Source organism: Notamacropus eugenii, chromosome 1 (genome assembly GCF_028372415.1).
Source record: "Notamacropus eugenii isolate mMacEug1 chromosome 1, mMacEug1.pri_v2, whole genome shotgun sequence".
In the NCBI taxonomy this organism is placed as follows: Eukaryota; Metazoa; Chordata; class Mammalia; order Diprotodontia; family Macropodidae; genus Notamacropus; species Notamacropus eugenii.
In genome coordinates this window covers 317,497,879-317,519,542 of record NC_092872.1, presented here as the reverse complement: position 1 = coordinate 317,519,542, position 21,664 = coordinate 317,497,879, and the positions used below count along the sequence as shown (strand labels likewise).

The 21,664-nt window shown below is 33.4% G+C and overlaps 1 protein-coding gene across 2 annotated transcripts in view; it reads right to left on the bottom strand.

Moving 5' to 3' along the window:
- LRFN5 (leucine rich repeat and fibronectin type III domain containing 5) overlaps window positions 1-18,634 on the bottom strand; it is a 133,665-nt gene extending 115,031 nt beyond the window's left edge. For both annotated transcript variants that reach the window (XM_072629631.1, XM_072629630.1), the window contains exon 1: window positions 18,461-18,634. The gene's annotated coding sequence lies outside the window, so the exon portion shown is untranslated. The remainder of the gene's footprint in view (window positions 1-18,460) is intronic.
- Between the last annotated feature and the right edge of the window lie 3,030 nt (window positions 18,635-21,664).

Sequence of the window (21,664 nt, the reverse complement as noted above, 5' to 3'; positions counted from 1 at the left end):
AGTTAGATATTAATGGGACTGGGGTGACTGCTCAAGGGATGGAAACAGCTGAAGGCAATCAGGAGATATCAGACAACGGAAGGCCAAACTAGGTTAAGGGTCTCGTAAATTAATTATTTAATTAAAATTTATAAATTATATGAAATGTAAGATAAATTGTTAAACCAAATTGAGTGTGCATGTTATTCCCTCCTTAAGCCAAATGTGATGAGAGTAAGCTTCACTTTTTCCCTCTCACCTCTCCGCTTTACTCATCCATTGAAAAAGATTTTTCTTGCCTTTTTTATGAGAGATAATTTGCCCCATTCTGCTTCTCCCTTGCTCTTCCAAATATATTCATCTCTCACACCTTAATTTTATTTTTTTAAGATACCATCCCTCCCTGTTCAACTCACCCTGTGCCCTCTGTATATATACATGTATAGGTATATATACACATATATGTATATATACACATATATATTATACTACATGTATATATAGCATATATAATAGATATACTATATGTGTAAATATGTGTGCATTTATATACATATATACATGTATATATACGTGTATATATGTACATATATACATGTATATATACGTGTGTGTATATATGTATATATACACTCCCTCCACCTCCACCAAATACTGAGAAAAGCTTCAAGAGTTACAAATATCATCTTTCCATGTAGGAATATAAACAATCCAATTTTAATGAGTTCCTTAAGTCTTCTCTTTTCTGTTTACCTTTTCATGCTTTTCTTGATTCTTGTATTTGAAAGTCAAATTTTCTATTTAGCTCTAGTCTTTTCATCAAAAATGCTTGGAAGTCTTCTATTTCATGGAATAATCATTTTTTCCTCTGAAGTATTGCACTCAGTTCTGCTAGGTAGGGGATTCTTGGTTTTCATCCTAGTTCCTTTGACTTGTGGAATATTATATTCTACACCCTTCGATCCCTTAATGTAGAAGCGGCTAGATTTTGTGTCATCCTTATGGTATTTCCACAATACTCAAATTGTTTCTTTCTGGCTGCTTGCAATATTTTCTCCTTGACTTGAGATCTATAGAATTTGGCTACAATGTATCTAGGAGTTGTTCTTTTTGGATCTCTTTCAGGAGATGACTGGTGGATTCTTTCAATATTATTTTATCCTCTGGCTCTAGAATATCAGGGCAGCTTTCCTTGATAATTTCATGAAAGATGATGTCTTGGCTCTTTTTTTGATCATGGTTTTCAGGTCATCCCGTAATTTTTAAATTGTCTCTTCTGGATCTATTTTCCAGGTCAGTTGTTTTTCCAATGAGATATTTCACAGTGTCTTCTATTTTTTCATTCTTTTAATTTTGTTTTGTAATTTCTTGCTTTCTCATAAAGTTATTAGCTTCCATCAGCTCCATTACAATTTTTAGAGTACTATTTTCTTCAGTGACATTTTGGACCTCCTTTTCCATTTTACTCATTCTGCTTTTTAAAGCATTCTTCTCTTCATTGGCTTTTTGGGTGTCTTTTTCCATTTTATTTAATCTATTTTTAAAAGTGTTATTTTCTTTAGCATTTTTTGGGTCTCCTTTAGCAAGTTGTTGACTCACTTCTCATGATTTTCTTGCATCTGTCTCATTTCTCTTCCCAATTTTTCCTCTACCTCTCTTACTTGATTTTCAAAATCCTTTTTGAGTTCTTCCATGGTCTTATACCAATGCATATTTATTTTGGAGGTTCTGGATGTAGAAGCCCTGACTTTTATATCTTCCTCTGATAGTAAGCATTGTTCTTCCTCATCTGAAAGGATGGAAGAAAATACCTGTTCACCAAGAAAGTAACCTTCTGTAGTCTTATTTTTTCGGTTTTTTTTTTTTGGCATTTTTCCACCTAGTTACTTGACTTTTGAGTCCTTTGTCAAGAGGGGGGTATACTCTGGAGACCTGTAAGTTCTCAGTTTCTCTAAGGTGTCACAATCAAGGGAGAGGAGTTTGCTCCTCTCTTGGCCTGTGCTCTGGTCTGGGAGCTACCAAAGCTTTTCTGCTCAGGATCTGCCAGTAAAATTTCCTTTTCAGGGCCTCCCCAGCTGCACCAAACCAGCCAGCACTCTCCCTCAACCCAGGGGTACCACTCAGGTCTGAGACCCAGATCAGCTGCTTAATTCCCACAGGTGCTTTAGCCTGAGGGTTCCAAAAATGGATGCTGCTGCTCCTGCTGCTGCCACCGACACCAGCTGAGGCCAGGTCTAGGGGTGGACCCTGCTCCCTTCTCACCCAGGTCAAAAAGCTTTCTCACTGACCTGTGAAGCTGTCTTTAGAGTTTGTGGATTGAGGGATCTGAGAACTGCAGCTGCTACCAGGGATTCCACCCCGAGGCCTGTTCCAATCCTTTTCCTGTCTGTGCTGCAAGGCCAACGTGGCCAAGCCTGAGCTGGTCACTGTGGGCTTTGCTGCACTCTGTGCCCTGTGTGAAAGATGTTTCTTGTCCACCTTCCAGGCTACCTTGCGCTGTAAATCTCTTTCACTCTGTCATTTTGTGGCTTCTGCTGCTCTAGAATTTGTTTAGAGTTATTTATTAGGAGTAGTTTATGGATATTGGGGTAAGAGCTAGAGTAGGTGCATCTTTCACCACCCTGGCTCCATCCCCCTAGAATATGTTTTTAAAGAGATCTTCATTAATAAATAACAACAACAACAAAAAGATTTCATCTAGACTAAGCAAACTTGACTAAGTAAACTAGAGGAATCATGAAGGGCTCTGAGATAAAAATTAAGGTAGCCATCATTTAGGAATTCAGGAATTAAATACTGTAATAAGTCATGGGCATGAATATAACAGGATCACATAGTATTTATCTAGAGAGAGCACACATATCAATTGGATCATGAACATAAGATGTTCAAGTTCTCTGAAATGTTTAACAACAAAATAGATTTTAATCTCTCTAAGAGACAGAATTTCTGATAAACTATCTAGAGCCAAAGTAGAAGAATTCACAATTTGCACTTTACAACTACCTTTTTGGAACGATATTTCAAATCAATTATTTGATAGATAGGGAAGGGAAATGGGAGGAAGAGAATTTGGAACAGAAAATGAAATAAAAATTTTAAAAAACACTACCATTTGAAATATTGGGACAATTAACTTCTCTGTGGCTCTACGCAAAATTGTTGTGACTCTCCAGACCAAAGTTGTTTTCTCAGGCCACTACTTTTCGACATCTATAGTCTCCTGCCATTAGAATGTAAGCTCTTGGACCAAAGGAACAATTTGACTTTTTTATTCCCATTGCCTATCAGAGTGACTATCATTTAGTTAACATTTAATAATTTCTTTCCAGTTCATTCATTTTTGTGCAGGTTATTATATAATAAATACATTTTTTAAAAAGGTAAATATTTATTTTCCAACCAATGTTTAGGTTTCTAAACTCACTAAAGTAACCAGATTTGCAACAGAAAATATTTATTAAACCAGAAGCCATCTGTTTTCTGGCATGACTTTAGATTTATTCAGAGCAGAGGACATTTCTCTTCTTGTAAATTTTAATAAAATTAGTAGGTAGGTCCAAATATGCTACTTCAGTAGACAATCTGATTAGACCTGATCCTTGGGGAAGTAGAACTAAAAGACTAATACACACACACACACACACACACACACACACACACACTCAAATTTTCAGGATAGTATTTTAACTAATCTATTTACCTATTATCATTGTCCTCATCATATGAATATTTCAAGTAAAATACATTCATCCTAGTTATCAGAAGTCATAGGAATATATTAATTATGTTAGATCAAGAAGTTTAAATGAAAAATGATAGGTTCTATTAGTATCTAATACATATAAACTTTTTGGTTCTTGGACAAAAATTTAATTTCAATGTATATAGTTTTTCATTTGTAACCTGTAAAATGTAACTCTACTCTCTTAGAGTTAAACTACTACATTACCTCTTTAAATTTATAGGCTACCATATGTGAGGGAATTTGCCTTCTCTATTCGCCACCAGCTTCAGCTCCCACTGTCTGTGTTTCCCTACTGGTTAGGAGACCAGTGATTGGCATCCTCAGTTTCATTTAGCCTTTGACATTTCATTTAACATTAGATCACTTTTTACAAAACAAAATTTTCCTCAAAGATACAGCAACATCTACAAACACTTTTTCCACAGCACCTCAGGGACATATTTCCCCTGATACCATCTCAGTCTCTGAGGGGACTTGATTAAAAGTTAGCTTTAGTTCCTACTTAGCATCAGTCCCACATTGTTTCTGTTGAGTTATGGTATGACATCCAGATGGGCCTTATTCTTAGCTACTGCTGTGCTGGGGTCCTGAAGGTCATTCCCAAAAGTCAGTACCCCTCAAGGTATCAATGTTGTAATGGCTACAAACCTGAACCTTGGAAAATGAGGATGCTGAGGAGTTCTGTGGACCATTCAAGCTCACAGGGTTGTGAGCTTCACTCCTTTCACTAAACAAAAAAAAAAATCCCCCAGGCATGCTGAGGCAAAGAAAGAAACTAAAGTTTATAGTTGCTATTTTTTTCAAAGTAGAAAACCTACTTTTTCCATGTGATTACCTGACCAGAATTAATTATAAAATGTTTTCACATGCTGTATTCTCTCCAAAATTCTTCCATTCAATTTAATCACCATTTCCAGAAATAGGAGGAAAGCACTCTATAATATCCAAGTTGGGAGATTCTATTAGAAAGACTTTTTAATCTAGACTTCTACTATAACTACAAGGTAAAAATATTTTTGAATAATAATTTGTGTTTTTAATTACTTGTAAAAATAATTTTAACACTCATTTTAAAAGATTTTTGAGTTCCAAATTCTCTCCCTCTCCCTCCTCTTAGGCAGTAAGCAATATGATATAGGTTATACATATGCAATAATATAAAACATATTTCCATATTAGTCCTATTGTGACAGAAAACACAGACAATAAAAAACAAGAAGAAAGTAAAAATAGTATGATACTTTCTGTATTAAGACTCTCCATCAGTTCTTTCTCTGGAGGTGAATAACATTTTTCAATATGATCATTTGAAATTGTCTTGGATCATTGTATTGTTGAGAATAGCTAAGTCATTCACAGTTGTTCATCACACAATATGGTTGTTGTTGCTTACAATATTCTGATTATATTGACTGCACTTTGCATACATATGTGTGTATGTGTGTTTTTCCAGGTTTTCCAGAAATTGTCTTGCCTGTAATATCTTATACCATAAAAATATTCCATTAAAATCAAATATCACAACTTGTTCAACCATTCTCCAATTCATGTACATCTCATCCATTTGCAATCATTTGCTACCACAGAAAAAGTTGTTGTAAACATTTTTGAATAAATAAGTTGCTTTCCCTTTAAAAAAAATCTCTTTGGATAGAGAACTAGTAGTGGTATTGCTGGATTAAAGGGATCCAGCTATTTTATCATAGGTATTTTTTAATCACAATTTTGTTACAGCTGAAACATAGTTTTATTGCCTTTTTGCCATAGTTCCAAATTGTTCTCTACATTGTTTGGATCAGTTCTCAACTCTACCAACAATGCATTAGTGTCCTTATTGATGACTTGTTCAGTTTCTTTTTCTAAATGATGCTATTTAAGTATTCCCTTTTCTCTTCTATCAATCTAGCAAATTTAGATTTTTTTAAAAATATTCATCCATTTCCTTTAGATTTTCATGTTTATTTGCATAAAATAAATAGGGCAAAATGACTTGAATTAGTTGCTTTAATTTCTTCATCCTTGGTGGTGAATTTCCCTTTTTCTTTTTTGAGCACCCGACTTTATTGATTACTTCAATGTGTTGTATACTTTCAGTTTTATTAATCTCTTTGACTTTCAGGATGTCCAATTTACCGTTTAATTGGAGATTTTTTATTTTTTCTAGATAGTTTTTATGCATGCTCAATTTATTGATCTACTCTTTCTCTATTTTACTGATGTAAGCAATTAGTGATAAAAACTTTTCCCCTAAGTACACTTATGGATTATCTCATAAATTTTAGTATGTTGTCTCATTGTTGTCATTCTCTTTATTGAAATTGTTGGTGGCTTTTATGATTTTAATCTTTGATTCACTTGTTCTTTATCATTAGATTATTTAGTTTCCAATTAATTTTAATCTATCTTTTTACTTCTCTTGATTGAATGCATTTTTTATTATGTTATAATATGAAAAGGATAAACTTAATATTCCTTCATTACTGCATTTGGTTGTGAGGTGTTTATGTTGCAATACATGGTCAGTTTTTGTGTAGGTCCCAAGTACTACTAAGAAAATGTAGATTTCTTTATATTCCCATTCAGTTTTCTCCACAGGCCTATCACATCGACTTTCTACAATTTTGTTGAAGTTCTTAAATTCATCTTTTTAATTTTTTGGTTTGATTTATCTAGTTTTGAGAGGAGAATGCTGAGGTTTTCCCACTAGCGTCGCTTTACTGTCCATTTCCTCCTGTAACTCATTTAACTTCTCCCTTACAATTTTACGTTATACCATTTGATGAAAATACGTTTAATATTGATATTACTTCATTGTCCATGGTACCTTTCAGAAAATTGTAGTATATCTGCTTATCACTTTAATTAGATCTATTTTTGCTTTTGCTTTATTTGAGATCATGTTTGCTACTCATTTGTCTTTTTTTGCTTCAGCTAAAACATAATGGATTCTGCACCAGTCTATCACCTTTATTCTTCATGTTTCTCTGTGCTTCTAATGTTGTTGGGGGGGAGGGGGGTTAGGTAAACAGCACATTGCAGGATTGTGGTTTTAATCCACTCTGCTATCTACTTCTATTTTATGGGTGAGTTCCTCCAATTCACATTTACAATTATGGTTACTTTATATTTCTCTCTATCTTATTTCCCCTTGTTTATCTTTCTCTCTCACATACCTTCTACCTTGTCCATCCTGACAAGTGTTTTATTTCTGACCTCCTCCTCTCCAAATCTTTCCTTCTTTCAGTTTGCCCCTGGCCTATCCTTTCCCTCCTACTTCCCAATAGTGTAAGATAGAATTTTATACCCATCTAAGTGCGTATATTATTCCTCCTTTGAGTCAATTCTGAAAAGAGCAAGATTCAAACAATGCTCACCCCATCCTCCACTGCAATAAATCTTCCACACTTCTTCATGTGAGATAACTCCCCTCATTATACCTCTCTTTTCCCTCTTCTTGCTCTCTGTCTCTATATTCACATATACAAATATTTATGTATATATACATATATATACACGAATGTGTGTCTGTGTGTATGTACATATTCATATGTAGAGCATATATACATATATATGCACATACACACAACATTTGTGCATACACAGTATATAGGTATGTATACATGTATGCTTTTCTTCAAAATGCCTTAATCATGGCAAAGTTCTTGAAAGTTATGAGAATTATCTTGGGGGCAGAGCTAAAATGGCAGAGTGAGAGCAACTACTCACCTAAGCTCCTACACAAACTCCTTCAGATACCTCTAAAAAGAGAATCTAACCAAATTTTGGAGGGGCAGAATCCAATAGGAGAGAGACTGTGGCAGATTCATACCCTAGGATAGACTGGAAGGTTGATGGGAAAGTGCTGTTTCACGGGAGAGGAGGAGCACATAGCACACAGCACAGAACGACCTGCCACAGCAGGGCCAAGCAGGAAGCCCAGGGGCAATATGAGGCAGCAGCAGCACTGCGAAAACTCAGGCATGTCACTTCAGGAAGGGAGTTCAGGGGAACCGAGCAAGTGAGAGCCATGGAGCCCTAGATATCTGCAGCAGCAGCTCCTGAGACTATTAGACTACAGAATAAATGTCTGTAAGTCACCTACTTGAACATTTGGGAGCCAAAATCGTGGAGTGATTGGTAAATGCTCTCTCCTCCTCCCCTTGTTGACATTGAAAGAACCATAAAATATTTCCCGAGAAAAATCCTGGATGAGTGGGATTAGCAGAATTGGCATACAGTCTTGTAGCACGTGAGAGGAGGAAAACCACTAAGGAGGATCCCTCTTGCTGTGGTGGATGATTTGAGGTGTCTCAGACAGCTCCACCTCAGAGAATAGAGAAGAAATCTGGAGCCCCAGGAGGGTGGAGCTTTGCAACCACAAACACCAGGACCCCAGGCTTGCCTCAGCACCCCAGAGGAAACGGGAAGACACTAGTGCAGCTGTGATCATCAACCACTGAACTTGCCTTTGCTCTAATTCAGCTGAGGAGACCTCCTCTGGCCAGACTACTCCTCTCCTACACTTAACAAGGTACCTGCAGGGCAGTTACAGGGAAACACCAACAGACGTCACCTGGCCTCTGCTTTTTCACACCAGTCAGCTCAGCACAAGGTTCTTTTGCTGCTAGCTGAAGGAACCAGAGGCCACAACACAAAAAGCCTCATCATTATGAGTAAGAAACACAGCAGGAAAGAAAAGACCATAGAATCTTTCTATGGGGACCAGGAACAAAACACAAATACCAAAGAAGTCAGCATTGAGATTGTACTACCATCTAAAACTTCAGAAAGGTCTATGAATTGGTCACAAGCATAAAGAGCACTCTTGGAAGAGCTGAGGAAGGATTTTAAAAGGCAAATAAGAGAAATAGAAGAAAAACTGGCCAATGATTTTAAAAGCATAAAGAAAGAATTCACTGAAGAGAACACCTCCTTAAAAAGAAAAATTGGACAAATGGAAAAGGAAGCAGATAAACTAACTGGAGAAAATAATGGGACAGATGGAAAAAGAGATGCAAAAGTTAACTGAAGAAAACAATTTGATAAAAATTAGAATTGGAAAAGTAGAAGCTAATTACTCTATGACATCAAGAATCAGTCAAACAAAAAGCAAAGAATGAAAAGACAGAAGAAAATGTAAAATATCTAATTGGAAAAACAATTGACCTGGAAAATAGATCCAGGAGAGAAAATCTAAGAATTACTGGCATACCAGAAAACCATGATGGAAAAAAGACCCTGGACAACACCTTCCGGGAAATCAACAAGGAAAAGCTCCAGAAGTCCAAGATCCAAATGCCAAAATAGTCATTGAAAGAATCCACCATTCGCCGTCACAAAGGAATCCCAAATAAAAGCACCAAGGAATATTGTTTTCAAATTCTAGAGCTCTCAAGTAAAGGATAAAACACTACAGACAGCCAAAAAGAAACGATTCAAATACTGAGGAGCTACAGTCAGGATCACACAGGACCTTGCAACGTCTACATTAAAAGACTGAAGGAACTGGAATATGATATTCCATAAGGCAAAGAAGCTGGGACTAAAATGAAGGATCAATTAACCAGGAAAGCTGAGCATAATATTACAGGCAAGGAAACAGACACTCAAGGAAATAAGGGATTTCCAGACCTTCCTGATAAAAAGTCTAGAACTCAATAGAAAATTCCATCTTTAAACGAAGGTCTCAGGATAGGCATAAAAAGGTAAACAGGAGAAAAGAAAAATTTGTTAATCAATATAGGCAAACTGTTTACATCCCTATAAGGGAATATGATGCTGGTTAATCTTGAGAATTGTATATTTATTATGAAATATAAAAGGGATATACATAGATAGAGGGAGCTGTTATAAAGTAAATGTGATCATAATAACGTGATTTAAGGGTGCGAAGAGATTGTAACAAGAGATGTGAAAAGGAGGAGGCAGAAAATGGTAAAACACATCACAGGAAGAGGCACAAGATGAAATTGAAATAGAGGGAAACAGGGAAGGGAGATGAGCATTCTTTGAGAGGTACTCTCATCTGATTTGGTTCAAGCAGGGAACAACAAACATAATTAAGTATAAAATCTAACAAGCTCTATAGGCAGTAGGAGTGGAAGGGGAAAAGAAAGGAGAGAGAAAGCTAAAATGGAGGGAAGAGCTAGTAAGGGTAAAGGAGAGAAAAGGGGGAGGGCTGAAAGAAGTAAAGGAAGATTGAAGAAGGTGGTGGTCAAAAATTAAAACTCTGTTGTGGAGGGTAAGGGAAAAGGGAGAATGAAAAGCACAAAAGGTGGGAAAGAGGATGGCAGGAAAGACACAGATAGTGATCATAACTGTGAATGTAAATGGGATGAAGTCTCCCAAAAAATGGAGCCGGAGAGCAAGAATGGATTAAAAACCAGAATCCAACAACACGTGGTTTACAAGAAACATATCTGAAACAGGGCGATACACACAAGGTAAAGATAAAAGGTTTCATCAGAATATATTGTGCTTCAATTGAAGTAAAAGAACAGGGTTACTAATCCTAATCTCAGACAAAACAAAAGCAGAAATAGATTTAATGAAAAGAGATAAGGAAGGAAACTATATCTTGCTAATAGGCACCATAGACAATGAAGCAATGTCATCACTAAGCATATATGCTCCAAATGGTGTAGCATCCAAATTCTTAGAGGAGATGTTAAGGTCTTACTGGAAGAAATAGAGAGCAAAACTATACTAGTGAGGGACCTCAACCTCTCCCTCTCTGAAAATGATAAATCTAACTTCAAAATAAACAAGGAAGAAGATAAGAAGGTGAATAAGAGTCTGGATAAGGTATATGACAGATCTCTGGAGAAAATTGAGTGGGAATAGCAAGGAATATACATTTTTCTCAGTGATACATGACACATATGCAAAAATTGACCATGTGCTAGAGAAGAAAAACTTCGTAATCGAGTACAGAAAGGCACAGATAGTCAATGCATCCTTCTCAGATCATAATGCAATAGAAATTATATGTAATAAAAGACCATGGAAAGATAGGCCAAAAATTAATTGGAAACTAAATAATCTAATCTTAAAGAAAGAGTGGGTTAAACAACAAATTATAGAAACAATCAGCAACTTCATTCAAGACAATAACAATAATGACACAACCTACTACATCTTATGGGATACTGTAAAAGGCGTTCTTAGGGGAAGTTTTATATCTTTGAATCCTTAAATGAATAAAATAGAGAAAGAGGAGATAAATGAACTGGGCATGCACCTGAAAAAATAACAAGAAAAAAGAACAAATTGAAAATCCCCAAGTAAATATCAAATTACAAATACTGAAAACCAAAGGAGAGATTAATAAAAATGAAATTAAGAAAACTATTGAATTAATAAATAAAACTAAGAGTTGGCTTTATGTAAAAACCAATCAAATTGATACATCTTTGGTCAATTTGATTTAAAAAAGAAAGAAGAAAACCAGATTACCAATATCAAATATGAAAAGAGTGAACTAGTCTCCATTAAGGAGGAAATTCAAAGAATAATTAGAAATTGATTTGCCCAACTGTATGCCCATAAATGCGACAATATGAATGAGATGGATGATTATTTTTAAAAATATAAATTGACCAGACTAACAGAAAAGGAAGTTGAATACTTGAATAAACCCATCTAAGAAATAGAAGTGGAACAAGTCACCAACGAACTCCCTAGGAAAAAAATTTCCAGGGGCAGATGGATTTACAAGTGACTTGTATCAAACATTTAAAGAAAAGTTAATTCCAATACTGTATAGACCATATGGGAAAATTGTGGAAGAAGGAGTCCTGCCAAATATTGTTCTGATAAAAATATAGTCTTGATATCTAAATCAGGGAGAGACAAAACAGAGAAACAAAATTATAGAACAATTGTTCTAATGATTATAGATGCAAAAATTTTAAATAAGATTTTAGCAAAAAGAATACAGCAACTTGTCTTGAGAATAATACATTATGATCAGATAGGATTCATACCAGGAATGCACGGCTGGTTCAATATAAGGAAAACAATTAGCATTATCTATCATATCAACAACAAAACTAACAGAAACCACATGATTATCTCAATAGATGCAGAAAAAACTTTTGACAAAATGCAACACCCATTTCTATTGAAAACACTGGAGAGCATAGAAATAAATGGAACTTTCCATAAAATAATAAGCAGTATCTACCTAAAACTTTCAGTAAGCATTATATTCAATAGAGATAAGCTATATGCATTTTCAATAAGTCAGGGGTGAAACAAAGATGTCCATTATCACCACTATTATTCAAAATGGTACTAAATGTTAGTTGGAGCAATAAGAGAAGAAAAAGAAATTGAAGGAATTGAAATAGGTAAAGAAGAAACCAAGTTATCACTCTTTCCAGATGATATGATTATATACTTAGAGAATCCCAGAGATTCAAGTAAAAAACTATTTGAAATAATAAACGGCTTTGGCAAAGTCGCAGGTTACAAAATAAACCTACACAAATCTTCCGCATTTCTATATATTACTAACAAAGTTCAACAGCAAAAGATAGAAAGACAAATTTCATTTAAACCTAGGGTAGACCCTTTAAAATATTTGGGAGTCTACCTGCCAAAACAAATCCAGGGACCATATGAACACAGTTACAAAACACTTATTGCACAAATAAAGTCAGATGTAAGTAAGTAGAAAAACTTCAGTTGCTTGTAGGTAGGAAAGCAAATATAAGAAACATTACAACTCTACATAAGTGAATTTACTTATTCAGGGCCATACCAATCAAACTATCAGATCATTATTTTGTACAGCTAGAATAAATAATATCAAAATTCATCTGGGGCAACAAAATGTCCTGGATATCAAGGGAAATAATGAAAAGAAATGCTGTGGATAGTGGTCTAGCCCTTCCAGATCTTAAATTGTATTATAAATTATAATATAATAAAGTATTATGATATTATTACAAAGCAGCGGGTATCAAAACCACTTGGTACCAGCTAAGAAACAAAAGGGTAGACCGTTAGAATATGATACCTATTTAAGACACAGTAGACTATGAACATAGCAGTCTACTGTTTGATAAGCCCAAGGACCCTAGCTTCTGCGATAAGAACTCAGTGTTCGACAAACATTGCTGGGAAAACTGGATAACAGTGTGGCAAAATCTCAGCATAGACCAATGCCTGACTCCATACACATGAATAACGTTCAAATGGTACATGATTTAGGTTTTGAGATTGATACTATAAAGAAATTAGTGGAGCAAGGAATAGTGTATTTATCAGTTTCATGGAGAAGCAAAGAATCTTTGACTAAACAGGAGACAGAAAGCATTATGAAGTGCAAAATGGATAATTTTGATTACATTAAAATGAAAAGTTTTTGCTCAACCTTACCTGATGCAATCAAGATTAGGAGGGAAGCAGAAAACTGGGGAAGAATTTTTGCAGCTAGTGTCTGTGATAAAGGTCTCATTTTTAAAATATAAAACAAAACTGAGGCGAATGTACAAGATTATAATTGTTTCCCCAACTGATAAATGGTCAAATAATATAAACAAGCAGTTTTCAGAGAAAGAAATTAAAGCTATCCATAGTTATGTGAAAAAACGCTCCAAATGACTATTGATTAGAGAGATTTAAATCAAAACAACTCTGAGGTACCACATCACACCTATCAGATTGACTAACATGAGAAAACAGGAAGATGATAAATGTTGGAAAAGATGTGGGAGAGTTGGAACACTAATTCGCTGTTGGTGGAGCTGTGAACTGATCCAACCATTTTGGAGAGCAATTTGGAACTATGCCCAAAGGGCTACAAGAATGTGTATACCATTTGACTCAGTAATACCACTTCTAGGACTCTATCCCCAAGAGATCATAAAAATGGGAAAGGGTCCCACATGTATAAAAATATTTATAGCAGCTCTCTTTTTGGTGGCCAAGAACTGGAAAATCAGGAGATGCCCATCAATTGGAGAACGGCTGAACAAATTGTGGTATATGAATATAGTAGAATACTATTGCACTATAATAAGTGATGAACAGAAAGAGTCCAACGTGGCCTGGAAGAACTTATATGAACTGATGCTGAGTGAAACAAGCCGAACCAGGAGATTTTGTACACAGCAACAACCACGGTTTGTGAGGAATATTTCTGGTAGACTTAACCCTTCACAGCAATGCAAGGACCTAGCAAAATCCCAAAGGTGTCTTGAGGGAAAATGCTTTCCACATTCAGAGAAAGAATTGTGGAATTGAATCTCAGAATGAAGCAGACCATTTTCTCTTGTGGTGTGTGTGTGTGTGTGTGTGTGTGTGTGTGTGTGTGTGTGTGTGTGTGTGTGTGTGTGTGATTTCCCCCATTCATTTTAATACTTCTATGCAACATTACAAAGGTGAAAATGTATTTAATAAGAATGTATGTGTAGAACCTAAACACAAAAATCAAAGGCATCGAAGTGCATAATCCAAATTTGTGAGTTGTCCTGGACAGGTGTGATTTACTTCTTCACTTTCTTGCTATTATTCTGCAAATTTGTACCCATTCTCTTCCATGGACACTATGGGCATTAGTGGGAGGATCATGAGAGGAATGTTATGTTATATTTAATCTTGCATTGCCTTCTGTTCAGTAAATGTTTCTGATTCAATGTTAGTGGTAAAAAACTAAAATAGATTTCATGGCGAAAAAAATAAAAGTAAAAGTTAAATTTATTTAAATATGATTTTGAAGGTCTTTTATGGATCATGGCTTTCAGATAGTTCAAATATTTTTAAATTGTCTCTCTTGGACGTATTTTCCAAGTCAGTTGTTTTTCCAATGGGATATTTCACATTTTCTTTTATTTTTTCATTCTTTGATTTTGCTTTCTTGTTTCTTGATGTCTTGTATAGTCTTAGCTTCTACTTGCCCAATTCTACTTTTTTGAAGGAATCATTTTCTTCTGTGAGCTTTTGCACCTCCTTTTCCACGTGGACAATTCTACTTTTATGGAGTTGTTTTCTTCAGTGGATTTTTGTGACTCCTTTGTATCTTGGAGAATTCTACTTTTTAGGATATATTTGCTTCCATCCATTTTTATGCATCTTTTCCCATTGTTTTGTGCTTTCTTTAACAAGCTGTTGATCCTCTTTTTTATGATTCTTTTGCTTCCCTCTAATTTCTTTTCGCAATTTTTCCTCTATTTGTCTTGTTTTTTCATATATTTTTTGAGCTCTTTTAGAAATATTTGAGGCCAATTGAGACCATTTCATACTTTACTCTGAGGCTTCTCATTGCAGTCATTTTTACATTGTTCTCCTTTTTTGAGTTTGCATTTTGATCTTCTGTAGCACCATTGTAGCTTTCTATACTTAGGTTCTCTTTTATTTGTTTTTTGTTCATTTTTCTAACATATTTAGTGACTTTTAATGTTTCTGTTAAAGTTGGGTTCTGCTCTTGTGGGGAAAGAGTCACTGTGTCAAGATTCCTGAATTATGACTCCAGGGCCTAGTCTGTCCTCCTATGCTAAGAGGCATGGGGTCTTGTTGCTTTCCTGTGCTAAGAACTAAGGGCTTCTTAACTGGCTTGCAGGGGCAGGGTTACCTTGTCCAGATAATATCTTTACTCAACTGCACTCCCTTTTCCCCAAATGAAACTTAACTTTCCTCACAACATTCTTGATTTTAGGATAAAAAATTGTTTCACACTATCTTTTTATTGGTTTATCTGAGCCAGAATTCATTTTGAGGCAATATTTTATAATTGTTTGTAGGCGAATTTGGAAGAGTTCAGGTGATTTTCTGCCTTGTATTGCATGTTGGCTTCACCATCTTGACTCTGTCCTTCTCAGTAAATATTCTGAAAAAATTCTTGATGTACTCTCCCTTACTTATACTCTATTCAGAAATCTGGAATTTTGCCACCTTCTGTTCATATCTTAAATTTGTATTCCTCAAATATATTCATGAAAAGTTTTTGAAGGCCAAAATGAATTTGATTCTACTTGTATTTTTAACCTCCTAATGATTAAAATGCTTATTTCTCTGATTTTCTAATATGTCACAATTCAATACTATCTGTGTTGTTTATTAGAATTCGATCTTCCTTTGTTACAATTAATAGAAGTCTGTGGTAAGATGTCACAGAAGTTTCCATTCTGTGCTTTTTTCTTATGGCATTTTTTCCTATGAAAAAATCCATGTACAGAGTTGTAAGAATTTCTTCTCTAGCGTGCCACTCTTGTATTGAAAGAGAAAAGCATTTGCTTTACTCAAAACCAATAATCGGTGTTATAACTAACCTAGGAATTTTTTTGTCTGCCAATGAAACTACTTATAGTTTTTCCAAAGCTGCAAAGTAAGTTCAACTTCTAGTTCAATGGCAGTAGTTTGTTTATTTTGAGATTAATATGAAAGACACTTAGACTAGATATTCTTTTGGAATAAGTGGTAGAGAATATTAATCCAAACTACCTATTAATGAGCTGGGATTCATGTCTTAGGAGTATCACTCTAATTTGAACCTTTTCCCCAGTTTAAAATATTAACTGTAGGCACAATAATATAAATAGCCCTGCCCCACTTGTAAGTAGAATAGGGATATGAGGCATGTTGAAAGGGGACTTTCATATTTAGAATAATACATTAGGGATTTCAGGAGAAATGCACATTTTTACTTTTTTTAAACACATTACAGAACTTGGAGTTGCTAATATATTAGCTGCAAACACATTACTGAAGGTCATTATCTTAACTCATTGTCACCAAGTGAAAAATAGAGTTGTTAAGGATGAGAAGCAAAAAATGCATGATACAATGATGAGAAGAATTAAGGAAAAGTCTATGTCAAAAAGGCAGTCATTGACAACTGAAGGCATCACTTGAGGACACTTGTTGAGGAATGTCTTAAATAAAGAAATAGACTTCCAATATTGCAAAATAAATGTTTCTCCTTACTCCTAACTTTTGAATTTTTGCATTAGCTTGCAATATTATAAAAAGAATGAAAATATTTATGTTTTAGAGACCTCACAGAAAATAAAATAATTTTATTAAACAGAAAAATAAGTAACCATTTCCTCCATTTTGCAATCAATGCCATTTATCTTCTCTAGATATAGTTGAAGACAATACTTCAGCAGATAGCAAAGTTTAAACATTATACACCAAATAAATATAGTTTCATAAATCTGAAGCTCAAAAGTTGCATAGTACTCAGGTGGCATTGTTATGTCTCTCTCTAATTGCAATGTTGTACTTTTTAACAATAAAATTTCAATTTTTATCACCATAGACAAGAAAAATAGTATCTCTTCAATGAAGCCAAAATATTCCATAAAGGAATTTGAGTGATAGCTGTATGGGAAAAAATTCAAAACATCAAGATAAATTAGTTAGCTAATATTGTAATTGATTGTTCAGGATTTCTAGAGACAGAGACGTTCGAATATTTCAGGAAAAGAGAAATAAATTGGAGTATGATACATGTGTATAGTCTTTCAAATGTTTATGATATTTCTATATTATCTATTCAGAAGAGTCACATATTACCTATGTGCCATCTTATATACTGTAGCTACTTTTTCATATACACTTTATTCACGTAAAATATTTATAAAACTAGAAATCCAAAACGGTAGCCAGAAGTATAAAACTGAATCCTATCCTTGCTGAGTCTAAATGAGAATGGTCAAATGAAAGAACAAGGGGCATCTACTCCCAATTACGGGAATAGTTCATAAACTTATGTTATTCTTTCAATTTTTTTCATTCTTTCTTTGAAAAAAGTTTCTGAAATCTCGTATCTTTAAAAAGGAATCTTAAAGGATCTGGTACAATTTTCAATGAACTATGGAGATTTCTATTAGAAATACTAGGCATTTATTAATATATTTATTTACATTGATTGGTAACTGAAAACTAATCATTGATTTTCAAATTTATCCAGATATTAAACGAGAAAATACAAAAAAAGGGAGGTGATATTAATTGCTCTGTATTAATTTATTACCAATCAAGAAACAAATTTTAATTCAAAAAAGTTGTTTCAGGTTTCAAATTACTTCTGTTTATCTTCATTTCTCAAGGCTACTTAAATGGACTGCTACCTTCAATAAATCCATTAGCTAAAAAAAAAAAAAAACCACACTTGAATCTAATAAGTTTTTTCTTTCACATTAGGGAATCACTTATGTGCCCTAATTAAGATAGAAGCCTTTCCTTAAGTACATCGTCCAAGAAATAAAAATTAAAACAGAAGCAAAATGAATTTAACAAATGTTTAGGTATAAAGTATGGGGAGCATTCTTTATTTCTCTTTTTTTGAAAACTGAAGATAGGCTAATCAGAGTCAGTTTTTGAAAAAAAAAAATCCTGATCTTTTATTCTATTGCAGTTGAAATATCTACTTCTCAACATTTCTGATAGAAGGTGTTTTGTCACTCCAAAACAGGAAGAATGTTGAAAATCCTAGGAACATAGAATTAGATGGACATCGGATTTTACCTCTACCTTCAGTTCTTTTTACTTGTAAGTGAAAGGAACTTCAATACTCCCCAGAAATTGCAAAGGAAATTTCTCTATTGAAAAAAACATGTAGTTTTGTCTCCAGAACAGTCTGGTTCATCCCAATAAAGGTATTCTATCCTAGCTTAGTCCATTTTGAAGTGTGGTGCAATAATTTAAAGGATTTTCACTCTCTTCTGTCCACACATTAAAAAGTCATTCTCAAAATGATCACGTTAAATATGATCTACTTACTTCTGGACCCTGGGGAGTTCCTCACTTGTGTGAAGAGTATTTCAGAACTATGCTTCGCTAATGCAGAAGATATCCAGGATGACAGCATTTCCAAAGTTGATCCTTAACATGGAGTTGAAAGCCAAAATATTCTGAAAAGGCATTTCTTCTTCCCAATTGGTTCAGTGATTATGGGGTCTCTTTAAAGAAAGCAAGCATAAAAGAAGTATGTGTCAATTAATTAATAAACAATATTCATGTTGCTGGTCATTTTGAAAAAACAAAAACAAAAACTTATACGTTATACCATGACCATTACTAAACCAAACTGTTTAGCAAAGTATTCCTGAAAAACAATGCAGTTTTTTTCTATTTATTTTTTCTTAATCCAAAATGATATCCTATAAGGAAAGATTTGAAAGTATTCAAAAATAGAAATTTCAAACAATAAATATAGGCCTGGGAATATTTATTAAATGCAAGCTGAGGAAAGTTTGCATTACTCTACAACTCCTATTGCTTTTATTTCATTAAGAAAAAAATACATTTAATGTTTTAGGTAAATTTAAAAGTACAAATAAAATTTTATTTTTCTAAATATTCTTGATATGTGTTTTTTGTTAACTTGTGCAGTCAACTGCTATATAATAACAAAAATGGAATGTACGTAAAGAGAAAGGAACCTAAATTGCTATAGTATCATATCACAATCAAAAACAAAATAGCAAAGCTAGGAAAAAGGGGAAAAAAGCAATTTCACATAGACTATGCAATTAACTAGAAAATAATAAATATTGCATCTCCCACCCAAATTCTACTCCCTACTTAAGATCTCTCTCATATGTGGCTATTAAATTTAAGAAAGAGAAAATTCCCTTTTCTATACTTCCTTACTTGTGCATATGAAAATGACAGAAAGCCTTTTATAGAGCAAGTCAACATACAGGAAGAAAAAATATCCCTAAAAAATAAGTAAATGAATTCATATGCTAAATGAAAATATTCAGAAGAGTGGAAAACTTTGATAGCCAATTCTTCTGCACTTGGAGATCAAAATAAATATGATTTTCCTGACTGAATGTGCTGAAAGAGTAGCTTTAACTCCACTTGACACTAACCAATACAGGAGTCTGTAAAAACAATCTCTTAATAAATGTAAATGTCTCAGTTTCTAATATATACTTAAGACCTTAGGTCGGAAGGTAGAAATGTCAACTAAATATACAGATGACTTGCATATACAGCACCAAATTCGCATGTATTTGAAAACAACTATGTCCCAAAGAAGACTATAGAAATAATAAAGAAAACTGAGAATTACTTCTTTCAACAGATTAACAAAATTGATCATCTTTGTTCAGTATTATTAAAATAGGTCAAATTATCAAATCAACAAACTGAAAAAAAAGATCAAATTACAAAAAAAAATTGCTAGTATCTACTACATAGCCGTATACCAACAAAACTGTAAATAAAAAAATAATGTCTTTGAGAACATCAAATAACCCAGCTAATAAATAGTAATCTTGTGTGAACCAATTCAAGAAAAGAGAAATTTAACTCTTTCTAAAGCAACTAACAAAAATGAGGTGTGGGTGTGGGGAAAAGAACGTTCTAGACTAGATCGATTCAAAAGACAATTTGATAAAATATTTAAAAAGAAATTAATATCAAATTTACAAAATTATTCTCAAAAATGATAAAACACTGTATTAAATTGTTTTTATAAGGTAAAGATGATTAAAATGCATAAATTAGGACAGAATAAAGAAAAATTATAGACCAATATAATTCATTGACATTGATTACATTCTTTTAATAAAATGCTGTCAGAAAGACAAAAACAATTTATCCAAAATATCTTTCATTATATTAAACTTGACTTATGCTATGGATACAAGGCTGGACTAAATTGAAGCCCATTAACATAATTACATATTTATTTTTTATATTCAAAACCATGATGATTTCAATTGATGAAGAAAAAGTCTTTGATTAAATATAGCATTCATTTATGCTTTTCAAAACTTATTAAATATAAATAAAGGTTGATCATTTGATAACAGAAAAATATGTAAATCTAAAAGAAAAATTGATGAATTGATGAGGGTACATTTAAAGTTTTTCCTTATAATAAAGAAATACATCAAGGATGCTACTTGTAATTATTATTTGAAAAAGTTTTCACCATGCTGACATTAACAATAAAATAAGAGAATTTTGATTGCAAAGTAGAGATAAAACCCTTTATTTGATGACAACATGAGAGTTTATTTTGAAAATATTAAGGAAACAGCAAAGATTGTCATTGAGAAAAAAAATACTCATTGCTTATAGCCCAGGCCAAACTAATACAATAACATAAAAGTTACTTCATAGTTTAAATTTTATAGTAATAAGATCTTTAAAGGGAAAATTTACAGCACTTGATAATCATAATAAAAGTTATTTGGATTAACAAAGATCTAAAATTTCAAGGGCAATAATGAAAAATGATGAGAATACAGGGGAAATGGCACTTCTAGGTCTTTGAATGAATGGAAGAACAGTTATAAAAACCATTAGAACTGAATAGAAAATAGAGAATTATAATTTAATATTTCATGTTGCATAAACTTGAGCATATAAAGTTTTAAGTATCCTCATCAACTTCTAGAAAAACTGGAAAGCAATTATGGAGAAATTAAACTTAAGACCTGTAATATATATTCTAGTAAAAATTTAAAAGGAAAATGTGAATTCAAAATTAAATTTCAAAGCAATAAAAATTAAAGAGAATTTAATCATACACCTTTCACAGATATAAGTAGAGAAATGAATTCTTAAGCAAAAGAGCAAAATTGCAATAATAAAATTGTCTTGATTACATAAATTTGCAAGATCCTTCAAAAATAAAATTAATTCATTTAGGATATGGAGCAAAGCAATAGTAAAAAGATCTTCATAACAGATTTTTAATAACTTGCAGATAACTAACATTTTCCAGTGGTTAAGCATTCAAGAATATTAATAGTTCTCAAAAAGTAAAAGAATTACAAATTATTAGCAAGCACATAAAACAAAACTCCAGGTAATTGATAACAGAAAAATGCAAGTCAAAATAACTGTGATGTTTCACTTCACAATTAACAAATTTAAAAAGACGACAAAATAGTCAATACAGGAAAGGTTGTGGAAAAACAGGGAGAGTAAAGAGTTCCTGCTTAAATTGTGAATTATCAGTCC